At 43.7% G+C, this 13,171-nt stretch overlaps 1 protein-coding gene across 5 annotated transcripts in view; it reads left to right on the top strand.

Annotated features, from left to right (window-relative positions):
* Positions 1 to 1,869: 1,869 nt before the first annotated feature.
* Positions 1,870 to 13,171, top strand: part of RIMKLB (ribosomal modification protein rimK like family member B) — a 49,864-nt gene continuing 38,562 nt past the window's right edge. For 3 of the 5 annotated variants that reach the window (XM_088837366.1, XM_055394496.2, XM_088837365.1), the window contains exon 1: positions 1,870 to 1,956. The gene's annotated coding sequence lies outside the window, so the exon portion shown is untranslated. Of the gene's footprint in view, positions 1,957 to 2,117; positions 2,245 to 2,711; positions 2,993 to 13,171 lie in introns of those variants that run through there. The other 2 variants (XM_055394497.2, XM_055394494.2) reach the window with 2 other exon arrangements.

Genomic DNA, 13,171 nt, shown 5'->3' with positions numbered 1-13,171 from the left:
GTGTCTGGCACATAGTGATAGTGTATTGAATGATTGATTGCATTTTTTAAAAAGATAAGCAGCTAGTTAGTTACTAGTCTAATACTCCCTATCCACACTTTGACCTATACAATCTGGTTTTCCTGGATGTTCATGGCACAGTGAATTGGAATCCTCTGTTGGGCATGTCTGCAACCTTTTCTCTGTGCCAGTTTCCCTGTGTGTCTTGGGCTCACTGTGGTCATATGTCTGTAATCAAGCTTTGATTGCAAATAATTCTCTTTTCCTCTTCAGATTGAAGAGAAGTGCTTTATGTTCCAGGAGATAGTATCAGAGTGGACTATATAGTAACATTTTAGTTCTGTAGACCTTTCCCCCCCTTTCTCTTGAAGGTAGTAGATCCTATGTATTTCCCTGTTGGCTCAGTGGTAGAGAATCCACCTGCTAATGCAGATGCGGGTTCGATCCCTGAGTCAGGAAGACACCCTGGAGAAGAAAATGGCAACCCACTCCAGTATTTCTGCCTGGGGGGCCCATGGACAGAGGAGCCTAGTGGGCTACAGTCCATGGGGTCGCAAAAGAGTCATACAACTTAGTGGCTAGGCAACAACAGGTCATACAGCACTTTTGCCCCTCTACGTGTATCTTTGATGAAAATTGTTCACTATCCTAGGTTATGCTCAGTGTCATAACATGTTATGTGTCAAAACAAACATATATATATAAAGTGTCATAACATAACAGCAGCAGAACACCCTAAATCATGCTACATTTCTCAGTCGGGGGACTCTTGGTAAATAAATAAAAAAGCAGACTGTAAAGATTGGGAAGGGAATGCTGAAAAGAATTTGTTGGCTGAGGGGACTGAGAAGCTATTGTGATCTGCAAGAAGGCTGATTTGTTAGGACACAACTGTAGCACAGCTGGGGATATCTGGGGCTAAGAAATAAGTACTGTTATTTGGAAATGAGTATCTTCCATATAAAGTATGGTTTCTTGAATATAGTTATAAAGTATGGATATTGAATATAGTTCCCTGTGCTATATGGTAGGACCTTGAGTATCCATTCACTGTAACAGAGTTTGTAACTGCTAATCCCAAACTTCCAAGCCTCTCTCCCCCAATTCCACTCTCTGAAGCCTGTTCTCAGTCTGTTTCTCTTTTGTAGATGTTACTTTATTTGTGTCATATTTTAGATTCCACATAAAAGTGATATCATATGGTATTGGTCTTTGTCTGGTTTAACTTCATTGAGTATGGATACTCTTTAGGGTCATCCACCTTTCTACAAAGGGCACTATTTCATTCTTTTTTTTATGGCTGAATAGTATCCCTTCCTACCTATACACATCTTCCTTCCCCATTCACCTTTCAACATACATTTGGGTTGTTTTCAACAGATTCATATTCTTAGGCGGAGAAGGCAATGGCAGGCCACTCCAGTCCTCTTGCCTGGAGAATCGCATGGACAGAGGAGCCTGGTGGGCTGCCGTCTACGGGGTCGCACAGAGTCGGACACGACTGAAGCGACTTAGCAGCAGCAGCAGCATATTCTTAGGCTCCTTTGCAGAGGAGTTTTTGGACCTTCCTCACCAGCGTGAAATTACCAGCACCATCTTTTTAAAAAAATCTGTCCCTTCTAAGCCATACTGTGAAGAAACATACTGAAGTGAACATTCCTTTTTACGCAAAGCTTGAGAATTTACAAAATGCTTTCAAGCGTATTATCACATTTCATTCTCACAGCAACCTTGGAACATACGCCGTTCAGAACAAAGGCTCAGAGAAAGTTAGGTAACTTCATTTGCCCAAGGTTTACACTGGTTTCTAAGAGGTAGAGCTGGCTTTGCCACGCGGCCCCGCCTGCATCTTAAAACCTGCCAAATGCCCTGAGAACATAGGATGTAGTTAAAAATTGGCCTCACACTATACAGAGGCATTGTCCTTACTCTGAACACGGGAGAAAGACCTCAGAGGTATTTACGATCTTTGTCCCCAGATCTTTGCTTCCAGCCTCCGGCGGGGAGACCACCGTTTGAAGGGACTCGCGGGGACCGGGGTCCGCAGGGGAGCGCGGGCGGTGGGCGGGGCCGGGCGGCAGGCGCGGAGGGGCGGACACGCACGCCGCCCACCGCGTCCGGGGTGGACTAAGTGGGGCCCGAGGAGGGGCTGTGAGGGAGGGGAGGGTGTGTACAACGAAAGGGATCACCACGCTGTTTCGAGTTGGGAGCAGACCTCGCCCCTCCAGCGGTTTCCCTTTCTCAGTGAGGACGGTTTGGGGGAGGGTGGGGAAGGCGCGTCCTCGACGCGCCCTCGCGCTCCCATGGCCCTCCGGGCGCGCGCGCCCACCGCCTCGCCTCGACCCCAGCGGCCGCGAGGGCTGCGAATGGGGACGGGGCGCCTGAGGGGCGGGACCCGACGCAGGTGTCAGATCCGCTCGGCCGGGTTCGACTGGCGGGCGAGCTGGCTCAGCCCCTCGCTCGCCCGCCGCCGCCCCCCGGCCCGCGGCCGCGCCGCAGCGGCGCCTGGAGGGCGGGGCCGGGGGCGCGCGCGGGTCCTCGGCACGCGGGCGGGCGGTGCGCGGCGCTTCGGTCTCGGGGAGCGCGGGGCGGCCTCCGCCGGCGTCGCGCGCGCTGTGAGAGAGAGCGGGGTCGCGCGCGCTGTGAGAGAGAGAGCGGGGTCGCGCGCGCGCGCGCACGCCAGGCGAGTGAGGGAGTGTGAGGGAGTGAGGAGCGGCCGGGGGTGAGTGTGTGTGCCGGGGTGGGGGTGAGGGAGGGCCGCACCAACCGCGCGGCTGTGAGCAAGGGGGCGGGGGGTGAGTGGGCGAGGGCGTCGGGCCTGGCTGCTGGAGCCGCGGCGGCGGCGGAGAAAGGAGGCGGCTCCCGGCATCCCGACGCCCCTTCCCCTCCCCTCCTTCTCGGACTTCCAGCCCGCCCGGCCGCCCGCGCTGCCCTCAGAGGCCCCCAGCCCGGCGCCGCCGGCCGAGAGCGAGGGAGGAGCCGCCCGAGCCAGGTGAGCTGGACCCGCGCGTCCCTCCCCGGGGGTCGTGGCGAGAGGTGGCGGCGCTCCCGCCCTCCGCCTCAGCCCCCACCCCCACGCCCACCGCGGCCGAGTTGGGGCGGAATGTGCTCCGGAGGAGCGGGCCGGGGCCGGGGGGCCGCCGGGGACGGAGTCTTGTGGAGGCCGGTGGTCGCCTCAGAGCCGGGGGCGGCGGGCGCGAGGCGGACCCCGGGCGGGGCGTGCGCGCCGAGAGGGGTTGAGGATGCCGGTGCGGAAGCTGGAGGGAGGGAGGGAGGCGGCGGCGGCGGCGGCTTCGGGCGCGGAGCAGTGCGGTGGCCCCGCGGCGAGGGGGTGTGGTGACCCGGGAAGGCGCGGCCGAGCCGCACACGCGTGGCGCTAACCTGTCCCCGGGAGCCCGGTAATCGCTGCCGCCCCTGGTGCCTTCAGACGGATTCCTGTGGTGTCAGACCGAGGCGGGCGGGGGTGGTGATGGTCCTGCAGTTAATTCTGTTCTGATTTCACGTTTTCTTCGTTACGTTTTAGAAGGAGTGACAGCCATTCCCTCTTTTCCTTTTGACAGTCCTCTGGATAAGAATGGGGTGACATTTAATTGCTTGTCGTGATTTTTTTTTAAAGGCATTTGACCATGATGCAAATCTTTTAACCCTCTCCCCCCATAAATACAAAATAGTTAAGAGGATAATAACTTCAGATTTGCCTTACTAATTTGTCCTTATCTCTGGTAGCAGATTTATTTTATCCCGCGTCTGTGTGTGAATAGAGATGGGGCGTTGATTCTCTTCTGGGAGTGGGATTTTTATACTAACCGTGCTCCATGTAACCTCCTTGTAAATTCTTTCATTGTGCTGTTTTCCCATTAATTACCAGACTTGTTCCCACATCTTTGTGGAGTTGGGTTAGATTTGAAATCTGTATGGAAACTGGGCAGCCTAATATGGAAGATTTTCTTTTTGTGGGCTTGCTAGGTTGATTATGTTTATGGACGACTTAACTTTTAACTAACCATTAAAATCTAAATATTATTTATTTTAAACCTCACTTTGATAACATCGGATAGTTTCAAGGTCGTTGAAAAAACAGTTGATTGTCCAAACACTTTAAAATATTCATTTGGATTAAAAACAGCCTCTGAAATTTCAGTCATGAAGAGTCACCATTTATTTTCTAACTTTCAGAATGAAAGGCTCTCATATAGTTGTAAGGTAGTTACAGTTACAACTTCTTTTATATTGGTTACTGGATGTTACTTGGTTGGTGTGTCAAAGGGGAGGAGGCCTGTTCTGTTTTGACGTGATCTTTTGTTTATTCCATTCTGTCTTGGTTAGCTATTAGTTTCCTTCTTTCACGTCATAGATTTAGTTGTTAGTTTGGCAACATGGCTGATGTTTTTCTTGCTCTGTCTCCCTTGTTTTCTCTCATCTTCTCTTATCCTTGCCCCCAGATGCTGAAGTCTGCTTGTTGGGGAGGTGGGCAGTCTGTGATTCTGAGAGCCAAGAAGGGGAACAGAAAATTCAGTCTTCTGTTCAGTCACATTGAGAGTCCTCTACTTGGTCAAGAGCCAGTTTTCTCATCTTGCCTTTCTCCCTGCAGGGGGTAAGGAGCTGTTAAATATCAAACTTCAAGACTTGTGGCTACCAGCTAAAATTCCACTGATCTTAATTTCTGGTTATGATATCCATGAGTGCTCATCTGTGTTCAGCTCTTGTCTGCGACCTCATGGACTACAGCCCTCCAGACCCCTCTGTCCATGGGATTCTCCAGTCAAGAATACTGGAGTAGGTTGCCATTTCCCACTCCATGGGATCTTTCTGACCCAGGAATCGAACCTGGGAAGCCCAATTCCTGGTTGGATAAGTTAATCATTTGTCTTGTTTCATCTTGAATATGATGGCACCTAGGGATGGAGGGGAGAGTAACAACAAGAAATTGTCCTTTTCCCTCCCTTTTCCCTTCTCATTTTGTCCCCTTTTGCTCACCAGAGGGAAATTACCAGCTGTATCTTATAAATATTCTAACACGTCTTAGCCATATTGCAAAGAAAGTTCCAAAGTGAAGATTCATTTTTTTCCTCTGAACACCAACCAAGCTTAGTACATTAGTTTGTTGGGACACAAGATGAAACATACCTTTCAAGTTATCTCCCAATTCTTACTTTCCCCTATTTGTAGTCACCTGGAATTTGCTACTGGATAAGTCACTAGAGTGAACTCAAGTCCTCTCTCCTCCCTCAAGGACTGAACACTGGGCCAGATCAGGGGAATGGCACAGAGCAGAATGAATTGTTCCACACTTTGGGACATAACACTTTCCTCTGGGGAGCAGACAGAAAGCTAAATACAGAAAATGGGTGAAGAAAGAACTTATGTACCCATGAACAACCCACAAAGGGAGATAAAATTGAGTTTTATTGTATGTTGTTTGCTGATAGCTGTTTTCTTGGTGGGGGAGTACTTAAGTGATGTAGATTTGTAGAAACTTTATGGCTGGTTAGTTTTTGAAGAGTGCTCTCTGCAAGTGGGATTGTCATAAGCATTTGAGAAAAGAACCTTTAGAAATGTTATTTAATTGAGGGAGTAGATTATGATAAGGATAATGAAAAAAGTAGTATTATTCATTGTTAGCTGTACTGGCATGTGCAGTTGTTTCAAGAGAGGTTGAATAGGGGAGATTAGGCGCAGAGGTTGGGTAAATTGTCTTTCAGTACTTGGGAATTTTCCTGCTTGTCATATTTTTAGGGTCATTAAGAAATAATGCCTTCACAAATATCTGTATATTATATTCTTTAGATTTATGTGCCGTACATATCTGTGTAAATGTTTGGCTTGCAGAAGAGGACTGATTTTCTGGCTTCATGGTAACTGATGCCGTGGTGTTAGTTTCAGTGTTTTCTTTTCCAGTGTTTTTTCCCTTTCAAAATTGGCTTGGAGGACAAAAGCCACAGAGCTAGCCAGCTCTACTCCCTTAGAGTCTGGTCTGCATGGAACCCATCTGCTTATATCTTTTTCCCTCTCCTTTCTGACCCTAACCCTAGCCCCTACTTTAATTGTTAACAAAAGTAATTATTTCAATATCAGTTATATACCAAGGATGGGAAGTGGTAGTAGGTTTGGGTTGTTTGTTTCTTGTGAGGAACTGAAAGCTTACATTTCTAACAGTTACATTTAGATATTGTGTGGCACAGTTTGTGTGGTGTTGGTGTTTAATATTGAAAATAGCTATGTTTTTTTCATCTCCAGTTATACTTGAGTATAACAAACTCCTTTAAAGTAACTCCCTGTCCTTTCTGAGGTTCTCTATGCTTCCTATTGGGGATATCAGTAGAGAATAAAATAGATGGGGATTCTGTCCTCATAAAGTGTATAGTTTAATTTCATTCATTGTTCTCTGTCCTTTGCCCTGTCAGTCACTTCTCTCTTCAATGTCTTGAGGTGTCTACTCTATCTGTGAATTAATGAATTAGCAGAACAAATTTGTGTGAATATTGTTATGCCAATTTTTTTTACTACCTTCCTTTCAAAAGTGACAGTGAACCACAAAATGTGATAAAAACAAACAAACAAACAAAAACTGCCCCTTAAATGTTTTTGTTCTGTTCAGCTTCTTAACAGTCCTCCTTTCTCTCTGTCTCTCTCTTCAGTTCAGTTCAGTTAAGTCGCTCAGTCATGTCCGACTCTTTGCAACCCCGTGAATCACAGTACGCCAGGCTTCCCTTTCCATCACCACAATCCCGGAGTCCACTCACACTTATGTCCATCGAGTCGGTGATGCCATCCAGCCATCTCATTCTCTGTCATCCCCGTCTCCTCCCACCCCCAATCCCTCCCAGCATCAGACTCTTTTTCCAGTGAGTCAACTTGTCGCATGAGGTGGCCAAAGTAGCTCTTACCTTCATATTATTAGAAATACAAAGATAGGGCATGGATTGGCTGTGTAAGATCAGACCTGTTCTGTCTTACTGCTCTGCTGTCCCGTATTTGGCATTATTTCAGTCTTTTGATACTTTATCAGAAAACTGGATCTTGAAAATACATGTGAGTTTGCCCAATTATACCAGCACTGGAATTCTTTCCTGATGTTTTGGAGTTCTCAGTTGTTAGCTTATTCCTTTGACATGTGATGTAATTAACCATATCTATAAGGTCTTCTTGAATATATTAACGGTTTCCCAATTGTTATTTTCAGCATAGTGTCCAGAAAGAAAATTTGGAAAGAGGGCCCAACATTTAACATATTAAATGTGATGAACTTTGAACTGTACTGTGCATTGCATCTCAGGAGCATTTTTGAAATTTTGTGCCACGTTCCAGAGATACTCTGATGTAACATTTCTCTGTTAAGTGAAATCATTAGAAATGTTATTTGGATTCCAGAGAAAACATAGATTTTCTTTATACCACAAAGTATTTTAGGAATTTTAGTAACTAACCTACAGATTATTTAAAGTTAGCATTTCAGGCCCTTTAGTTGGCAATGTGTGAACATTTGCATGTTAATTTGTTCATGACAATTTTTTCTTCCTTTTTCCAATTTTCTTTTTACAGTATAGTATACACCTAAATTTTACCATCTTAACAGTTTAGTGGTATTCAGTACACACATATTGTGCAACCACCACCATGGCCATCTCCAGAACTCTTTTCTTTGTCTTGCATTATCGACAACCTGTACCCATAAAACATTTAACTCCCCAATCTCTCAGTCCCCCAGTCATTAACAACCATAATTATGCTGTCTGTCTCTGTGAGTTTGAGTACTCTAGTATTGTAGCATAAGATTCATGTTAAGCATGAAACAGAATCTTATATCTTTCAAAGGCATTGTTTGTATACTGCATTTTTATTTATTCATCTGGCATAAAGGTGACTTGATTCTGCCTTTGAGCTCTTGTGAATAATGCTGCATGTGTGTACAAATACCTCTTTAAGACTCAGCTTTCAGTTCTTTTGGGTATGTACCTAAAAGTGGAATTCCTGGATTGTATGTTGATTCTATTTTTAATTTTTTGAGAAACTGCCATACTGTTTTCCATAGCAGCTGCACTATTTAACATTCCCACCAACAGTTTGCAAGGCTTCCAGTTTCTCCACATCCTCCTCAACACTTGTTATTTTCTGTTGTTATTGTTCTTTTTTTCTTTTTGATAGAAACCATCCTGTGTGTGAGGTAGTTTCATGTTTTTGTTTGCATTTTCCTAGTGTTTAGTCATGCTGAACACTTTTTCTTATTCATGACATTTTAACATCAGGTCATTCTTAGTTCTCTGAGGGCTGGAACTTCATTTCTTACCATGATTTTCAGTGTCTTCAGATAAAGTGCATAGTAGACACTCATTAATTAAATGTATTATGCAATTGAATGTTTAGTTTTGTATATTTAGTAGTTTATCTTTTTTGACTATAAAGGAATCCCCAGATATCTTTGACATAAGTTAAACTTATTTCTTCCTCATAAAAAAGAGATAGTAAACAGTTTATGGTGCTGTGCAGTCAAGTTCTTCTAACATGTAGCTGTGCTTTTCTTAGAGTTGACTTACTCCATGTGGATGTTAGAGATACATAACAACCATGGTGCAAGGACCAAGGAAGAGTACATCCCTTTAGTATGCTTCCTGGAAGTTGGAGTGCAGTACTGTGACTCAGTGCTCTTTGATCATTTTTAGTTTCGAGAAAACCTAGGGAATACAAATAAGGGTTCTTAGTCCTATGGCACTTTGCTCAGCTGAATATCAGATACATTATTGCTGATCAGTAAGTAGATAGTGGATAATGGGAGACAAGTGGCAGTCTCTGCTATCCAGTATGTTGAATTTGAAGTGACTCTGGGCTCTTTCTCTTTCTAATTTAGACAAGTGACCTCTCTGCTAGTTTAGCTTCACCTGCCAAATGATGATGATAATGTGTCATGGGGATGATTGTGAGGATTAAATGAGAAGATACAAATAAACTGTCTAATATCATATTTGGTACATGTAATCACTCAAAAGTGATTTATTTTCTTTATTTAAATTCCCTTCGAAATCTTTAAGAGAAATTAAAAAACCTGAATCCTAGTCTTGGGTCTGCTATTGTGATACTTGGGCAGGTCATTCCTTTAAGATGGGATATGTTATGTCTGTGTTTCTCACATAATTATGTGCGGACCAAGTGACATTCACATAATTGTGTGAAGATTAAATAACAAAATATAGGGACTTCCCTGGCAGTTACACTGCCCCTTCCAGTGTAGAGGGTGTACGTTCGATCCCTGGTGGAGAAGCTAAACTCCCACATGTCTCTCCATCAAAAGACCAAAATATAAAACAGAAGCAATATTGTAGCAAATTTTCAATAAAGACTAAAAATAGTCCACAACAACAGCAACACAAGTCTTTAAAAAAAAAAGCAAAGTGGGAAATGTTTTGTGAACTAGAAATGGAGAATGTTTTTAACCCCACTTGTATGCATTGTTTTGCTTTTGTCTTACATATGTTTCTTTGTATAAAAAGGGGAATTTATAGATGCTTGTTTATATATTCCAAAGTGTTGCCTTTCTTTACCTTCATTGTTTTCTGTGTAGACAGTCAGTGTTTTACTGCTTTTCTTACGTCTTTTGATGAGGGTCCCTATTGAGTCTGTACAGAAAAATGGCTATCCTCTCATTTTTTCACCCCCCAAATTATGTATATACATTTTTAAAAAAGGGGTATCATAGATTAAAGAGCTATATGGAGAGAGAGTGAATTAATGTGTCATATAAAGTTTGGAAAAGTAGTTATTTGCTCTGTTTTTGGGTGTACTCTTTCAAGAATATTGAGGGGACTGTCATACATTTCTTTTTTATCACTGTTATCTTTGATTAATACCTAACCTCCTGATCCTGCTTTCAAAGCATTTCAGTCTATCTTCAAGTTAATGTGCTGATGAAAATGGTGTCCAAACAGTGATATTATTGTTTAAATGGCATTTTAGCTAAAGGATGAGATTGTAGAGGAAGTACCTCTACAAGTTTCAAAGGGACAGTCGTTTAGTGGGAAATGGGGTAACAGGCGTACAACACTTGAGAAAACTATATTTATTCATTGGTTTGGCTGCCCTGGGGCTTAGTTGCGAAAAGTGGCATCTTTAGTTGTGGCATGTGGGATTGACCAGGGATTGAATCTGCATCCCCTGCATGGAGAGCAGAATCTTAGCCATTGGACCACCAGGGAAGCCCCCAGGTCTAACACTACTAATTGATTGTTTGAGACTCTTCTTAGATTTTCATTTTATCATTCATTTTCTTTTGTGGTTGTTTTTCAATCTCTTGAGTTGTGTCTGACCCTTTCAGACCCCATGGACCGCAGCACCAGGCTTCACTGTCCTGGAATTTGCTGAAATTCATGTCCGTTGAGTTGGTGATGCTATCTGACTGTCTTATCCTTTACCGCCCTCTTCTCCTTTTGCCTTCAATCCTTTCCATCATCAGGGTCTTTTCCAATGAGTTGGTTCCTTGCATCAGGGTAATAAATAATAAAGTATTGGAGCATCAGCTTTAGCATCAGTCCTTCCAGTGAATATTCAGGGTTGATTTTCTTTACGATGGACTGGTTTTGATCTCCTTGCTGTCCAAGGAACTCTCAAGAGTCTTCTCCAGCACAATTTGAGAGCATCAATTCTTCGGTGTTCAGCCTTCTTTATGGTCCAACTTTCACATCCATACACAAATACTGAAAAGACCTTAGTTTTGACTATTGAACCTTTGTCAGCAAAGTGATGTCTCTGCTTTTTAATATGCCGTCTAGGTTAGTTACAGCTTTTCTTCCAAGAAGCAAGCATCTTTTAATTTCATGGCTGCAGTCACAATCAGTTCAGTTCAGTTGCTCAGTTGTGTCTGATTCTTTGCAATCCCATGGGCTGCAGCACGCCAGGCCTCCCTGTCCATCACCAACTCCTGGAGTTTGTTCAAACTCATGTCCATTGAGTCGGTGATACCATCCAACCATCTCATCCTCTGTCATCCCCTTCTCCTCCCACCTTCAATCTTTCCCAGCATCAGGGTCTTTTCAAATGAGTCAGTTCTTCCCATCAAGAGGCCAAAGTATTGGAGTTTCAGCTTCAGCATTAGTCCTTCCAATGAATATTCAGGACTGATTTCCTTTAGGATGACTGGTTGGATCTCCTTGAAGTCCAAGGGACTCTCTCAAGAGTCTTCTCCAACACCACCAGTTCAAAATCATAAATTCTTCAGTGCTCAGCTTTCCTTATAGTCCAAGTCTCACATCCATACATGACTATTGGAAAAACCTATTTTTTTATGTAATTAATTTATTTTTTATTGTAGGCAAATTATTTTACAATATTATATTGGTTGGTTTTGCCATACATTGATATGAATTTGCCCCGGGTTTACATAAGTTCCCCCTCCTGAACCCCCCTCCTACCTCCCTCCTCCCTTTATCCTCCCTCTGGGTCATCCCCGCATGCCAGCCCCGAGCATCCTATAACATGCATTGACCCTGAACTAGTGATTCGTTTCACATATGACAACATACGTGTTTCAATGCCATTCTCCCAAATCATCCCACCCTCACCCTCTCCCATAGAGTCCCAAAGACTGTTCTATACATCTGTGTCTCTTTTGCTGTCTCGTATACAGTCTCTGCTTTTTAATATGCTGTCTATGTTGGTCATAACTTTTCTTCCAAGGAACAAGTGTCTTTTAATTTCATGGCTGCAGTCACCATCTGCAGTGATTTTGGAACCCCCAAAAATAAAGTCTGTCACTTTCCACTGTTTCCCCATCTATTTCCCATGAAGTGATGGGACTGGAAGCCATGATCTTGGTTTTCTGCATGTTGAATTTTCAGCCACCTTTTTCACTCTCCTCTTTCACTTTCATCAAGAGGTTCTTTAGTTCTTCTTCATTTTCTGCCATAGGGTGGTGTCACCTGCATATCTGAGGTTATTGATATTTCTCCCGGTAATCTTGATTCCAGCTTGTGCTTCCTCCAGCCCAGCGTTTCTCATGATGTACTCTGCATATAAGTTAAATAAACAGGGTGACAATATATAGCCTTGACGTACTCCTTTCCCTATTTGGGACCAGTCTGTTGTTCCATGTCCAGTTCTAACTGTTGCTTCCTGACCTGCATGTAGATTTCTTAAGAGGCAGGTCAGGTGATCTGGTATTCCCATCTCTTGCAGAATTTTCCACAGTTTATTGTGATCCACATAGTCAAAGGCTTTGGCATAGTTAATAAAGCAGAAATAGATGTTTTTCTGGAACTCTCTTGCTTTTTCCATGATCCAACGGATGTTGGCAATTTGATTTCTGGTTCCTCTGCCTTTTCTAAAACCAGGTTGAACATTTGGAAGTTCACGGTTCATGTATTGCTGAAGCCTGGCTTGGAGAATTTTGAGCATTACTTTTCTAGCGTGTGAGATGAGTACGATTGTGTGGTAGTTTGAGCATTGCCTTTCTTTGAGATTGGAATGAAAACTGACCTTTTCCAGTCTTGTGGCCACCGCTGAGTTTTCCAAATTTGCTGGCACATTGAGTGCAGCTCTTTCACAGCATCATCTTTTAGGATTTGAGATAGCTCAACTGCAATTCCATCACTTCCACTAGCTTTGTTCGTAGTGATGCTGTCTAAGGCCCAGTTGACTTCACATTCCAGGATGTGTGGCTCTAGGTGAATGATCATACCATTGTGATTATCTGGATCATGAAGATATTTTTTGTATAGTTCTTCTGTGTATTCACCTCTTCTTAGTATCGTCTGCTTCTGTAGGCGCATACCATTTCTGTCATTTATTGAGCCCATCTATGGATGAAATGTTTCCTTGGTGTCTCTGATTTTCTTGAAGAGATCTCTAGTCTTTCCCACTCTATTGTTTTTCTTTATTTCTTTGCACTGATCATTGAGGAAGGCTTTCTTATCTCTCCTAGCTATTCTTTGTAATTCTGCATTCACATGGGTATAGCTCTCCTTTTCTCCTTTGCTTTTTGCTTTTCTTCTTTTTACAGCTATTTGTAAGGCTTCCTCAGACAGCCTTATTGCTTTATTGCTTTTCTTTTTCTTGGGGATGGTTTTGATCCCTGCCTGTTGTACAGTGTCACAAACCTCCATCCATAGTTCTTCAGGCACTCTATCAGATCTAATCCCTTGAATCTATTCCTCACTTCCACTGTATAATCATAAGGGATTTGATT

The sequence above is a fragment of the Moschus berezovskii genome, chromosome 6, assembly GCF_049115385.1.
Source record: "Moschus berezovskii isolate FMDL1 chromosome 6, NW_MosBer_1.0, whole genome shotgun sequence".
Classification (NCBI taxonomy): domain Eukaryota; kingdom Metazoa; phylum Chordata; class Mammalia; order Artiodactyla; family Moschidae; genus Moschus; species Moschus berezovskii.
This window is presented reverse-complemented; position numbering and strand designations above follow the sequence as displayed.